Source organism: Mytilus edulis, chromosome 1, assembly GCF_963676685.1.
Source record: "Mytilus edulis chromosome 1, xbMytEdul2.2, whole genome shotgun sequence".
Classification (NCBI taxonomy): domain Eukaryota; kingdom Metazoa; phylum Mollusca; class Bivalvia; order Mytilida; family Mytilidae; genus Mytilus; species Mytilus edulis.
The window spans coordinates 2,766,125-2,779,180 of record NC_092344.1 but is presented as its reverse complement, the minus strand read 5'-3'; the positions used below and the strand labels follow the sequence as shown (position 1 = coordinate 2,779,180).

At 38.6% G+C, this 13,056-nt stretch overlaps 22 non-coding genes across 22 annotated transcripts; all 22 read left to right on the top strand.

Moving 5' to 3' along the window:
• Nucleotides 1-53: 53 nt before the first annotated feature.
• On the top strand, nucleotides 54-125 carry Trnap-ugg (transfer RNA proline (anticodon UGG)). Its single transcript has one exon. It is a non-coding gene; the product is annotated as a tRNA-Pro (tRNA).
• A 541-nt stretch (nucleotides 126-666) lies between these two features.
• Trnav-cac (transfer RNA valine (anticodon CAC)) lies at nucleotides 667-739 on the top strand. Its single transcript has one exon. It is a non-coding gene; the product is annotated as a tRNA-Val (tRNA).
• A 330-nt stretch (nucleotides 740-1,069) lies between these two features.
• On the top strand, nucleotides 1,070-1,141 carry Trnap-agg (transfer RNA proline (anticodon AGG)). Its single transcript has one exon. It is a non-coding gene; the product is annotated as a tRNA-Pro (tRNA).
• Nucleotides 1,142-1,476: 335 nt separating this feature from the next.
• Nucleotides 1,477-1,548, top strand: Trnap-ugg (transfer RNA proline (anticodon UGG)). Its single transcript has one exon. It is a non-coding gene; the product is annotated as a tRNA-Pro (tRNA).
• A 541-nt stretch (nucleotides 1,549-2,089) lies between these two features.
• Nucleotides 2,090-2,162, top strand: Trnav-cac (transfer RNA valine (anticodon CAC)). The gene has a single exon. It is a non-coding gene; the product is annotated as a tRNA-Val (tRNA).
• A 330-nt stretch (nucleotides 2,163-2,492) lies between these two features.
• Trnap-agg (transfer RNA proline (anticodon AGG)) lies at nucleotides 2,493-2,564 on the top strand. The gene has a single exon. It is a non-coding gene; the product is annotated as a tRNA-Pro (tRNA).
• A 335-nt stretch (nucleotides 2,565-2,899) lies between these two features.
• On the top strand, nucleotides 2,900-2,971 carry Trnap-ugg (transfer RNA proline (anticodon UGG)). Its single transcript has one exon. It is a non-coding gene; the product is annotated as a tRNA-Pro (tRNA).
• Nucleotides 2,972-3,512: 541 nt separating this feature from the next.
• Nucleotides 3,513-3,585, top strand: Trnav-cac (transfer RNA valine (anticodon CAC)). The gene has a single exon. It is a non-coding gene; the product is annotated as a tRNA-Val (tRNA).
• Nucleotides 3,586-3,915: 330 nt separating this feature from the next.
• Trnap-agg (transfer RNA proline (anticodon AGG)) lies at nucleotides 3,916-3,987 on the top strand. The gene has a single exon. It is a non-coding gene; the product is annotated as a tRNA-Pro (tRNA).
• A 335-nt stretch (nucleotides 3,988-4,322) lies between these two features.
• Trnap-ugg (transfer RNA proline (anticodon UGG)) lies at nucleotides 4,323-4,394 on the top strand. The gene has a single exon. It is a non-coding gene; the product is annotated as a tRNA-Pro (tRNA).
• Nucleotides 4,395-4,935: 541 nt separating this feature from the next.
• On the top strand, nucleotides 4,936-5,008 carry Trnav-cac (transfer RNA valine (anticodon CAC)). The gene has a single exon. It is a non-coding gene; the product is annotated as a tRNA-Val (tRNA).
• Nucleotides 5,009-5,338: 330 nt separating this feature from the next.
• Nucleotides 5,339-5,410, top strand: Trnap-agg (transfer RNA proline (anticodon AGG)). The gene has a single exon. It is a non-coding gene; the product is annotated as a tRNA-Pro (tRNA).
• Nucleotides 5,411-5,745: 335 nt separating this feature from the next.
• Trnap-ugg (transfer RNA proline (anticodon UGG)) lies at nucleotides 5,746-5,817 on the top strand. The gene has a single exon. It is a non-coding gene; the product is annotated as a tRNA-Pro (tRNA).
• A 541-nt stretch (nucleotides 5,818-6,358) lies between these two features.
• Trnav-cac (transfer RNA valine (anticodon CAC)) lies at nucleotides 6,359-6,431 on the top strand. The gene has a single exon. It is a non-coding gene; the product is annotated as a tRNA-Val (tRNA).
• Nucleotides 6,432-6,761: 330 nt separating this feature from the next.
• Trnap-agg (transfer RNA proline (anticodon AGG)) lies at nucleotides 6,762-6,833 on the top strand. Its single transcript has one exon. It is a non-coding gene; the product is annotated as a tRNA-Pro (tRNA).
• Nucleotides 6,834-7,168: 335 nt separating this feature from the next.
• On the top strand, nucleotides 7,169-7,240 carry Trnap-ugg (transfer RNA proline (anticodon UGG)). Its single transcript has one exon. It is a non-coding gene; the product is annotated as a tRNA-Pro (tRNA).
• A 541-nt stretch (nucleotides 7,241-7,781) lies between these two features.
• Trnav-cac (transfer RNA valine (anticodon CAC)) lies at nucleotides 7,782-7,854 on the top strand. The gene has a single exon. It is a non-coding gene; the product is annotated as a tRNA-Val (tRNA).
• Nucleotides 7,855-8,184: 330 nt separating this feature from the next.
• On the top strand, nucleotides 8,185-8,256 carry Trnap-agg (transfer RNA proline (anticodon AGG)). Its single transcript has one exon. It is a non-coding gene; the product is annotated as a tRNA-Pro (tRNA).
• A 334-nt stretch (nucleotides 8,257-8,590) lies between these two features.
• Nucleotides 8,591-8,662, top strand: Trnap-ugg (transfer RNA proline (anticodon UGG)). Its single transcript has one exon. It is a non-coding gene; the product is annotated as a tRNA-Pro (tRNA).
• A 541-nt stretch (nucleotides 8,663-9,203) lies between these two features.
• Nucleotides 9,204-9,276, top strand: Trnav-cac (transfer RNA valine (anticodon CAC)). The gene has a single exon. It is a non-coding gene; the product is annotated as a tRNA-Val (tRNA).
• A 330-nt stretch (nucleotides 9,277-9,606) lies between these two features.
• Nucleotides 9,607-9,678, top strand: Trnap-agg (transfer RNA proline (anticodon AGG)). Its single transcript has one exon. It is a non-coding gene; the product is annotated as a tRNA-Pro (tRNA).
• A 334-nt stretch (nucleotides 9,679-10,012) lies between these two features.
• Nucleotides 10,013-10,084, top strand: Trnap-ugg (transfer RNA proline (anticodon UGG)). The gene has a single exon. It is a non-coding gene; the product is annotated as a tRNA-Pro (tRNA).
• Nucleotides 10,085-13,056: the final 2,972 nt, after the last annotated feature.

Genomic DNA, 13,056 nt, shown 5'->3' with positions numbered 1-13,056 from the left:
GAATAATTTTATTCTATAGTTAAATACGGAAAATGTAACTCTAACTATCAAGCGGCTCGTTGGTCTAGGGGTATGATTCTCGCTTTGGGTGCGAGAGGTCCCGGGTTCGAATCCCGGACGAGCCCGTTAATTTTTGGAACGGTTTATAGGCGTTTGAATTCACTGAAATTGTACTTTTGTATCTGCCATTGACATTCAAAGCAGTCTGGCTCAGAAATTGCTCGGTATGTTGTCCCGTCACTGATCAGGAAAAGTGGTCAAACGGAGAGAAAGAGGAGTTGATATTCTGCTACATACATTTATTCATGTATTCCGATGATTTTGATTTTTTTCGAAGAATGTTTTATTTTGGTTTGTGCAGGCTGCAAAAAAACTTACCTTGATAATCACCATCAATTTGTGCAATGAAGGAAATGTCGATATCGGATTTAGCTAGCGTATAAGTAGGATACACATATAGACGACAGAGCTAGGAATGTCTGCTTTTCAATTGATTGTGTAGAAGAAAGGTGAACCCCATCCCATGCCCAGAGAATTTCCGTGACGGTGGAAATTAATACGAACATGCACCTGTTTCATGCGGAAACGGGTGTTATTCATCTTGATTGCACCATTTTTTAATCGGACGTTGCTTGAAATATGGAAAACTTCGCACTAACTTCAACTGTTTCCGTAGTGTAGTGGTAATCACGTCCGCTTCACACGCGGAAGGTCCTGGGTTCGAGCCCCAGCGGAAACATATTAATTTTTGGGTAATCCGGATCATCGTGAACTGTGCTTATTATAGTGCCTAGAGATATTACTCATTCGGTGTTCTTTTGCAGCCGACGCATGTCGTTCATGTTAAATTGAACATATCACTTCTTATTAAAATGTTTGAAATCGTCTACACTAAGAACCTAAGACAAAGTTCTTTAAAGCAGGTGACTTTTAATAACTTACCGTCCTGATTTCAAAGGTAACAAAGCAAGAGAGGCCAAACGTATAACCCAAGGCAACACGAAAATAGCAACAAGCGATGTCATTTCTGAATTTTATAACTATTATTTAAACATAAGTCAGCTATACAGGCTCGTTGGTCTAGGGGTATGATTCTCGCTTAGGGTGCGAGAGGTCCCGGGTTCGAATCCCGGACGAGCCCAATTTTTGCCTCATATTGTCAATGCGTGGCGAATCTCAAAACTGTTTTCAATACCAGTCGATGGGATATTCAAAGAAAATACACCGCTAATTCGAACGTCAATTAGAATGCATTTAACAGTATTCAGTAGGAGAAAAAAATACATGCACAAATACAACAGTTATCGTTTGAATTTTTGTTGGTTTTTCTTTGGTTGATCTCGACCAATGTAAGGTGAATTTCTAGTCAACTTAGAATTTCGAATATGTATCTTGGCAGGTAAACTCCTTTGCCACGTATGGAGAATAATTTTATTCTATAGTTAAATACGGAAAATGTAACTCTAACTATCAAGCGGCTCGTTGGTCTAGGGGTATGATTCTCGCTTTGGGTGCGAGAGGTCCCGGGTTCGAATCCCGGACGAGCCCGTTAATTTTTGGAACGGTTTATAGGCGTTTGAATTCACTGAAATTGTACTTTTGTATCTGCCATTGACATTCAAAGCAGTCTGGCTCAGAAATTGCTCGGTATGTTGTCCCGTCACTGATCAGGAAAAGTGGTCAAACGGAGAGAAAGAGGAGTTGATATTCTGCTACATACATTTATTCATGTATTCCGATGATTTTGATTTTTTTCGAAGAATGTTTTATTTTGGTTTGTGCAGGCTGCAAAAAAACTTACCTTGATAATCACCATCAATTTGTGCAATGAAGGAAATGTCGATATCGGATTTAGCTAGCGTATAAGTAGGATACACATATAGACGACAGAGCTAGGAATGTCTGCTTTTCAATTGATTGTGTAGAAGAAAGGTGAACCCCATCCCATGCCCAGAGAATTTCCGTGACGGTGGAAATTAATACGAACATGCACCTGTTTCATGCGGAAACGGGTGTTATTCATCTTGATTGCACCATTTTTTAATCGGACGTTGCTTGAAATATGGAAAACTTCGCACTAACTTCAACTGTTTCCGTAGTGTAGTGGTAATCACGTCCGCTTCACACGCGGAAGGTCCTGGGTTCGAGCCCCAGCGGAAACATATTAATTTTTGGGTAATCCGGATCATCGTGAACTGTGCTTATTATAGTGCCTAGAGATATTACTCATTCGGTGTTCTTTTGCAGCCGACGCATGTCGTTCATGTTAAATTGAACATATCACTTCTTATTAAAATGTTTGAAATCGTCTACACTAAGAACCTAAGACAAAGTTCTTTAAAGCAGGTGACTTTTAATAACTTACCGTCCTGATTTCAAAGGTAACAAAGCAAGAGAGGCCAAACGTATAACCCAAGGCAACACGAAAATAGCAACAAGCGATGTCATTTCTGAATTTTATAACTATTATTTAAACATAAGTCAGCTATACAGGCTCGTTGGTCTAGGGGTATGATTCTCGCTTAGGGTGCGAGAGGTCCCGGGTTCGAATCCCGGACGAGCCCAATTTTTGCCTCATATTGTCAATGCGTGGCGAATCTCAAAACTGTTTTCAATACCAGTCGATGGGATATTCAAAGAAAATACACCGCTAATTCGAACGTCAATTAGAATGCATTTAACAGTATTCAGTAGGAGAAAAAAATACATGCACAAATACAACAGTTATCGTTTGAATTTTTGTTGGTTTTTCTTTGGTTGATCTCGACCAATGTAAGGTGAATTTCTAGTCAACTTAGAATTTCGAATATGTATCTTGGCAGGTAAACTCCTTTGCCACGTATGGAGAATAATTTTATTCTATAGTTAAATACGGAAAATGTAACTCTAACTATCAAGCGGCTCGTTGGTCTAGGGGTATGATTCTCGCTTTGGGTGCGAGAGGTCCCGGGTTCGAATCCCGGACGAGCCCGTTAATTTTTGGAACGGTTTATAGGCGTTTGAATTCACTGAAATTGTACTTTTGTATCTGCCATTGACATTCAAAGCAGTCTGGCTCAGAAATTGCTCGGTATGTTGTCCCGTCACTGATCAGGAAAAGTGGTCAAACGGAGAGAAAGAGGAGTTGATATTCTGCTACATACATTTATTCATGTATTCCGATGATTTTGATTTTTTTCGAAGAATGTTTTATTTTGGTTTGTGCAGGCTGCAAAAAAACTTACCTTGATAATCACCATCAATTTGTGCAATGAAGGAAATGTCGATATCGGATTTAGCTAGCGTATAAGTAGGATACACATATAGACGACAGAGCTAGGAATGTCTGCTTTTCAATTGATTGTGTAGAAGAAAGGTGAACCCCATCCCATGCCCAGAGAATTTCCGTGACGGTGGAAATTAATACGAACATGCACCTGTTTCATGCGGAAACGGGTGTTATTCATCTTGATTGCACCATTTTTTAATCGGACGTTGCTTGAAATATGGAAAACTTCGCACTAACTTCAACTGTTTCCGTAGTGTAGTGGTAATCACGTCCGCTTCACACGCGGAAGGTCCTGGGTTCGAGCCCCAGCGGAAACATATTAATTTTTGGGTAATCCGGATCATCGTGAACTGTGCTTATTATAGTGCCTAGAGATATTACTCATTCGGTGTTCTTTTGCAGCCGACGCATGTCGTTCATGTTAAATTGAACATATCACTTCTTATTAAAATGTTTGAAATCGTCTACACTAAGAACCTAAGACAAAGTTCTTTAAAGCAGGTGACTTTTAATAACTTACCGTCCTGATTTCAAAGGTAACAAAGCAAGAGAGGCCAAACGTATAACCCAAGGCAACACGAAAATAGCAACAAGCGATGTCATTTCTGAATTTTATAACTATTATTTAAACATAAGTCAGCTATACAGGCTCGTTGGTCTAGGGGTATGATTCTCGCTTAGGGTGCGAGAGGTCCCGGGTTCGAATCCCGGACGAGCCCAATTTTTGCCTCATATTGTCAATGCGTGGCGAATCTCAAAACTGTTTTCAATACCAGTCGATGGGATATTCAAAGAAAATACACCGCTAATTCGAACGTCAATTAGAATGCATTTAACAGTATTCAGTAGGAGAAAAAAATACATGCACAAATACAACAGTTATCGTTTGAATTTTTGTTGGTTTTTCTTTGGTTGATCTCGACCAATGTAAGGTGAATTTCTAGTCAACTTAGAATTTCGAATATGTATCTTGGCAGGTAAACTCCTTTGCCACGTATGGAGAATAATTTTATTCTATAGTTAAATACGGAAAATGTAACTCTAACTATCAAGCGGCTCGTTGGTCTAGGGGTATGATTCTCGCTTTGGGTGCGAGAGGTCCCGGGTTCGAATCCCGGACGAGCCCGTTAATTTTTGGAACGGTTTATAGGCGTTTGAATTCACTGAAATTGTACTTTTGTATCTGCCATTGACATTCAAAGCAGTCTGGCTCAGAAATTGCTCGGTATGTTGTCCCGTCACTGATCAGGAAAAGTGGTCAAACGGAGAGAAAGAGGAGTTGATATTCTGCTACATACATTTATTCATGTATTCCGATGATTTTGATTTTTTTCGAAGAATGTTTTATTTTGGTTTGTGCAGGCTGCAAAAAAACTTACCTTGATAATCACCATCAATTTGTGCAATGAAGGAAATGTCGATATCGGATTTAGCTAGCGTATAAGTAGGATACACATATAGACGACAGAGCTAGGAATGTCTGCTTTTCAATTGATTGTGTAGAAGAAAGGTGAACCCCATCCCATGCCCAGAGAATTTCCGTGACGGTGGAAATTAATACGAACATGCACCTGTTTCATGCGGAAACGGGTGTTATTCATCTTGATTGCACCATTTTTTAATCGGACGTTGCTTGAAATATGGAAAACTTCGCACTAACTTCAACTGTTTCCGTAGTGTAGTGGTAATCACGTCCGCTTCACACGCGGAAGGTCCTGGGTTCGAGCCCCAGCGGAAACATATTAATTTTTGGGTAATCCGGATCATCGTGAACTGTGCTTATTATAGTGCCTAGAGATATTACTCATTCGGTGTTCTTTTGCAGCCGACGCATGTCGTTCATGTTAAATTGAACATATCACTTCTTATTAAAATGTTTGAAATCGTCTACACTAAGAACCTAAGACAAAGTTCTTTAAAGCAGGTGACTTTTAATAACTTACCGTCCTGATTTCAAAGGTAACAAAGCAAGAGAGGCCAAACGTATAACCCAAGGCAACACGAAAATAGCAACAAGCGATGTCATTTCTGAATTTTATAACTATTATTTAAACATAAGTCAGCTATACAGGCTCGTTGGTCTAGGGGTATGATTCTCGCTTAGGGTGCGAGAGGTCCCGGGTTCGAATCCCGGACGAGCCCAATTTTTGCCTCATATTGTCAATGCGTGGCGAATCTCAAAACTGTTTTCAATACCAGTCGATGGGATATTCAAAGAAAATACACCGCTAATTCGAACGTCAATTAGAATGCATTTAACAGTATTCAGTAGGAGAAAAAAATACATGCACAAATACAACAGTTATCGTTTGAATTTTTGTTGGTTTTTCTTTGGTTGATCTCGACCAATGTAAGGTGAATTTCTAGTCAACTTAGAATTTCGAATATGTATCTTGGCAGGTAAACTCCTTTGCCACGTATGGAGAATAATTTTATTCTATAGTTAAATACGGAAAATGTAACTCTAACTATCAAGCGGCTCGTTGGTCTAGGGGTATGATTCTCGCTTTGGGTGCGAGAGGTCCCGGGTTCGAATCCCGGACGAGCCCGTTAATTTTTGGAACGGTTTATAGGCGTTTGAATTCACTGAAATTGTACTTTTGTATCTGCCATTGACATTCAAAGCAGTCTGGCTCAGAAATTGCTCGGTATGTTGTCCCGTCACTGATCAGGAAAAGTGGTCAAACGGAGAGAAAGAGGAGTTGATATTCTGCTACATACATTTATTCATGTATTCCGATGATTTTGATTTTTTTCGAAGAATGTTTTATTTTGGTTTGTGCAGGCTGCAAAAAAACTTACCTTGATAATCACCATCAATTTGTGCAATGAAGGAAATGTCGATATCGGATTTAGCTAGCGTATAAGTAGGATACACATATAGACGACAGAGCTAGGAATGTCTGCTTTTCAATTGATTGTGTAGAAGAAAGGTGAACCCCATCCCATGCCCAGAGAATTTCCGTGACGGTGGAAATTAATACGAACATGCACCTGTTTCATGCGGAAACGGGTGTTATTCATCTTGATTGCACCATTTTTTAATCGGACGTTGCTTGAAATATGGAAAACTTCGCACTAACTTCAACTGTTTCCGTAGTGTAGTGGTAATCACGTCCGCTTCACACGCGGAAGGTCCTGGGTTCGAGCCCCAGCGGAAACATATTAATTTTTGGGTAATCCGGATCATCGTGAACTGTGCTTATTATAGTGCCTAGAGATATTACTCATTCGGTGTTCTTTTGCAGCCGACGCATGTCGTTCATGTTAAATTGAACATATCACTTCTTATTAAAATGTTTGAAATCGTCTACACTAAGAACCTAAGACAAAGTTCTTTAAAGCAGGTGACTTTTAATAACTTACCGTCCTGATTTCAAAGGTAACAAAGCAAGAGAGGCCAAACGTATAACCCAAGGCAACACGAAAATAGCAACAAGCGATGTCATTTCTGAATTTTATAACTATTATTTAAACATAAGTCAGCTATACAGGCTCGTTGGTCTAGGGGTATGATTCTCGCTTAGGGTGCGAGAGGTCCCGGGTTCGAATCCCGGACGAGCCCAATTTTTGCCTCATATTGTCAATGCGTGGCGAATCTCAAAACTGTTTTCAATACCAGTCGATGGGATATTCAAAGAAAATACACCGCTAATTCGAACGTCAATTAGAATGCATTTAACAGTATTCAGTAGGAGAAAAAAATACATGCACAAATACAACAGTTATCGTTTGAATTTTTGTTGGTTTTTCTTTGGTTGATCTCGACCAATGTAAGGTGAATTTCTAGTCAACTTAGAATTTCGAATGTGTATCTTGGCAGGTAAACTCCTTTGCCACGTATGGAGAATAATTTTATTCTATAGTTAAATACGGAAAATGTAACTCTAACTATCAAGCGGCTCGTTGGTCTAGGGGTATGATTCTCGCTTTGGGTGCGAGAGGTCCCGGGTTCGAATCCCGGACGAGCCCGTTAATTTTTGGAACGGTTTATAGGCGTTTGAATTCACTGAAATTGTACTTTTGTATCTGCCATTGACATTCAAAGCAGTCTGGCTCAGAAATTGCTCGGTATGTTGTCCCGTCACTGATCAGGAAAAGTGGTCAAACGGAGAGAAAGAGGAGTTGATATTCTGCTACATACATTTATTCATGTATTCCGATGATTTTGATTTTTTTCGAAGAATGTTTTATTTTGGTTTGTGCAGGCTGCAAAAAAACTTACCTTGATAATCACCATCAATTTGTGCAATGAAGGAAATGTCGATATCGGATTTAGCTAGCGTATAAGTAGGATACACATATAGACGACAGAGCTAGGAATGTCTGCTTTTCAATTGATTGTGTAGAAGAAAGGTGAACCCCATCCCATGCCCAGAGAATTTCCGTGACGGTGGAAATTAACACGAACATGCACCTGTTTCATGCGGAAACGGGTGTTATTCATCTTGATTGCACCATTTTTTAATCGGACGTTGCTTGAAATATGGAAAACTTCGCACTAACTTCAACTGTTTCCGTAGTGTAGTGGTAATCACGTCCGCTTCACACGCGGAAGGTCCTGGGTTCGAGCCCCAGCGGAAACATATTAATTTTTGGGTAATCCGGATCATCGTGAACTGTGCTTATTATAGTGCCTAGAGATATTACTCATTCGGTGTTCTTTTGCAGCCGACGCATGTCGTTCATGTTAAATTGAACATATCACTTCTTATTAAAATGTTTGAAATCGTCTACACTAAGAACCTAAGACAAAGTTCTTTAAAGCAGGTGACTTTTAATAACTTACCGTCCTGATTTCAAAGGTAACAAAGCAAGAGAGGCCAAACGTATAACCCAAGGCAACACGAAAATAGCAACAAGCGATGTCATTTCTGAATTTTATAACTATTATTTAAACATAAGTCAGCTATACAGGCTCGTTGGTCTAGGGGTATGATTCTCGCTTAGGGTGCGAGAGGTCCCGGGTTCGAATCCCGGACGAGCCCAATTTTTGCCTCATATTGTCAATGCGTGGCGAATCTCAAAACTGTTTTCAATACCAGTCGATGGGATATTCAAAGAAAATACACCGCTAATTCGAACGTCAATTAGAATGCATTTAACAGTATTCAGTAGGAGAAAAAATACATGCACAAATACAACAGTTATCGTTTGAATTTTTGTTGGTTTTTCTTTGGTTGATCTCGACCAATGTAAGGTGAATTTCTAGTCAACTTAGAATTTCGAATGTGTATCTTGGCAGGTAAACTCCTTTGCCACGTATGGAGAATAATTTTATTCTATAGTTAAATACGGAAAATGTAACTCTAACTATCAAGCGGCTCGTTGGTCTAGGGGTATGATTCTCGCTTTGGGTGCGAGAGGTCCCGGGTTCGAATCCCGGACGAGCCCGTTAATTTTTGGAACGGTTTATAGGCGTTTGAATTCACTGAAATTGTACTTTTGTATCTGCCATTGACATTCAAAGCAGTCTGGCTCAGAAATTGCTCGGTATGTTGTCCCGTCACTGATCAGGAAAAGTGGTCAAACGGAGAGAAAGAGGAGTTGATATTCTGCTACATACATTTATTCATGTATTCCGATGATTTTGATTTTTTTCGAAGAATGTTTTATTTTGGTTTGTGCAGGCTGCAAAAAAACTTACCTTGATAATCACCATCAATTTGTGCAATGAAGGAAATGTCGATATCGGATTTAGCTAGCGTATAAGTAGGATACACATATAGACGACAGAGCTAGGAATGTCTGCTTTTCAATTGATTGTGTAGAAGAAAGGTGAACCCCATCCCATGCCCAGAGAATTTCCGTGACGGTGGAAATTAACACGAACATGCACCTGTTTCATGCGGAAACGGGTGTTATTCATCTTGATTGCACCATTTTTTAATCGGACGTTGCTTGAAATATGGAAAACTTCGCACTAACTTCAACTGTTTCCGTAGTGTAGTGGTAATCACGTCCGCTTCACACGCGGAAGGTCCTGGGTTCGAGCCCCAGCGGAAACATATTAATTTTTGGGTAATCCGGATCATCGTGAACTGTGCTTATTATAGTGCCTAGAGATATTACTCATTCGGTGTTCTTTTGCAGCCGACGCATGTCGTTCATGTTAAATTGAACATATCACTTCTTATTAAAATGTTTGAAATCGTCTACACTAAGAACCTAAGACAAAGTTCTTTAAAGCAGGTGACTTTTAATAACTTACCGTCCTGATTTCAAAGGTAACAAAGCAAGAGAGGCCAAACGTATAACCCAAGGCAACACGAAAATAGCAACAAGCGATGTCATTTCTGAATTTTATAACTATTATTTAAACATAAGTCAGCTATACAGGCTCGTTGGTCTAGGGGTATGATTCTCGCTTAGGGTGCGAGAGGTCCCGGGTTCGAATCCCGGACGAGCCCAATTTTTGCCTCATATTGTCAATGCGTGGCGAATCTCAAAACTGTTTTCAATACCAGTCGATGGGATATTCAAAGAAAATACACCGCTAATTCGAACGTCAATTAGAATGCATTTAACAGTATTCAGTAGGAGAAAAAATACATGCACAAATACAACAGTTATCGTTTGAATTTTTGTTGGTTTTTCTTTGGTTGATCTCGACCAATGTAAGGTGAATTTCTAGTCAACTTAGAATTTCGAATGTGTATCTTGGCAGGTAAACTCCTTTGCCACGTATGGAGAATAATTTTATTCTATAGTTAAATACGGAAAATGTAACTCTAACTATCAAGCGGCTCGTTGGTCTAGGGGTATGATTCTCGCTTTGGGTGCGAGAGGTCCCGGGTTCGAATCCCGGACGAGCCCGTTAATTTTTGGAACGGTTTATAGGCGTTTGAATTCACTGAAATTGTACTTTTGTATCTGCCATTGACATTCAAAGCAGTCTGGCTCAGAAATTGCTCGGTATGTTGTCCCGTCACTGATCAGGAAAAGTGGTCAAACGGAGAGAAAGAGGAGTTGATATTCTGCTACATACATTTATTCATGTATTCCGATGATTTTGATTTTTTTCGAAGAATGTTTTATTTTGGTTTGTGCAGGCTGCAAAAAAACTTACCTTGATAATCACCATCAATTTGTGCAATGAAGGAAATGTCGATATCGGATTTAGCTAGCGTATAAGTAGGATACACATATAGACGACAGAGCTAGGAATGTCTGCTTTTCAATTGATTGTGTAGAAGAAAGGTGAACCCCATCCCATGCCCAGAGAATTTCCGTGACGGTGGAAATTAACACGAACATGCACCTGTTTCAATCTTTGAGATGGTATACAAAAATATCAAAATTATCAAATTTTTATTTTATTTTAGTTTAGATCTAAATATAATTTGGGAATCCTTTTGAATCTAAAATTAGACCCGTGCGCGAGGTAGAATACGTGACACCACGTGATGCTCGAATATATAATCGTGGACTTAGTACATTAATATTCTTTTCAGATGCATCATGGGGATGTTCAACACACAGCATGTGTATATATTGGAGGAGTCGTATTAAAACTGTTCATTTTCTTTAATTTTTAGATGTTGGAGGGTTAATTTCAATGATAAACGATCAGCAGTTACTGATTAATAAATATATCACGTGGTGACCGCAATAGTACGAAAGGCTTCAAATATACTAGCAATACACAAGTTTGAAATCCAATTAAATTTATCATAAAATATAACGAATAGGATAAGCTGTTAAAGTATCCAATGAAAACCATTCATTTTTTAAAGCCAATACATAAGATTAAAAGAATCTGACCAAATTGGAGAGGTAGACAATACCATGTTAGGGACGACATCAAAAGTTCAATGTAGGATAAAAAACTTAATTCACATAGTTTTTTCGCTGACCCCCCTACCCCCCTTCTTAACTTAATTTGGGAAAAATTGATTTACCTATATAGATATATGTAAAATCGATTTTAGATTAACAAAACTTGCAGCTATGTTGACCCCCCCCACCCCCAAACTATTCGATTTAAGTTTTTTATCCTACATCGATCTTTTGATGTCGTCCCTTATTGAACATTGAAGTTCTAATATTGATTTTTTTTAATTTTCGGGTGAAAATACGATTTTTAAAATAACAAAAATTACAAAACGTATAATTTGACTTCTAGTTTTGATAAGAAATAACATTATGTAGGTATTAGACCAATTTGGCAATCATTTACCTCGGTACAGTGTTAGTTCTATTATTATAAGACTTCATAGCCATAGGTTCATATCGTTTGCATTCAACGCTTTTTGTGGGATATTTATAGAATAACTAATTGAAGAATTCAAATAGAGAAAAATATTCAACGAGTGACCGAACAACACATTAATTCACGAATGCGCGTGAAAGGACGGACCATCTTATCACATTTAGTACTACCAAATTTGGGTTTCACAGACGCATCATTATCGCTCGGACAAAAATAATCACGAATATAATGCCTACCATGTTCAAAATTCAATAAAGTATAGCTTACATCAATTATTTCTTGATTATAGTTGACCTATCGCGTATGCTAATTGCAAAAAACAGGCCAAACCAAAGTAAGATAAAAACCTGCCAGACTGACATGTACCCATTACAATTATTCCAAACACCAAGTATAGCTGTATCTATTGCTAATAATATTTTAAAAACAGACCGAAACACAAAAACGTTGACAATTAAAGCATTAAAATGAGGTCAACCATTAAAATGAGGCCAAGGTCTGGTGATTCCAACTAGGCGGACATGTAAACCTTACAACCATTTCATACATATTAATAAGTTAAACTATTGCTTGACAAACACACAAAACTTATCATTGGACAATGAACAGCATACATGTATAGGTCAGATGAATCCTGCCAGAATTGTACACTTTACAATCATCCAATACACAAAATATAGTTGACCTACTGCTTATAGTTCAAAAACTAAACATTGACCAATGAACCCTTAAAATGAGGTCACGGTCAGAATGAGATAATACCTGCCAGACAGACAAGAACCTTACAATTGTCCAATATACCAAATATAGCTGACCTATTGCTATTAGTATTTAGTAACAAAATAACGTCAAACAGTGGCCGCCATTACGTATTGACAACGTCGTCTAGTGAACTGAATCACTGAACACCGAAATCCTTATTCGTACGCTTCCGGGTGTCTCTTACTGTTACAGTCATCTCATACACAAAATATAGTTGACCTACTGCTCATGATATTTTAGAAACGGTACTCATAATTTAACATTGATCACTGATTCATGAAATGAGGTCGAGGTCAGGTGAACTCTGTCTGACAGACACGTAGTCGTTGCACGGAACATATATACCAAATACACGTATAGTTATCCTATTACTCATGATAAGTGAGAAATTCACATGACAAAAAAAGTATGATTGTTTTCAAGCAGTCGTTGAACCATGAAAATGAGATCAAGGTCAATTGACATATGAATGACGTAAACTTCGTCACATAAGGCAGGGGCGAATCCAGGATCAAGGGCAATTGACATATGAATGACGTAAACTTCGTCACATAAGGCAGGGGCGAATCCAGGATCAAGGGCAATTGACATGTGAATGACGGAAACTTCGTCACAAAAGGCAGGGGCGAATCCAGCATTTTTCAAAGTGGTGGTGTAGAATATTTTTTATTAACCTTTTTTGTGTTCAAAAACATAAAATAAGTGGTAAATGACTAATTTAACGGTTCTTGACTTTGGGCATGTTATATTTTATAGTCAGAGTGTTAGGGTTAAACATTTTTTTTATGCCGTATTCTCCCTAACTAAGAAATAG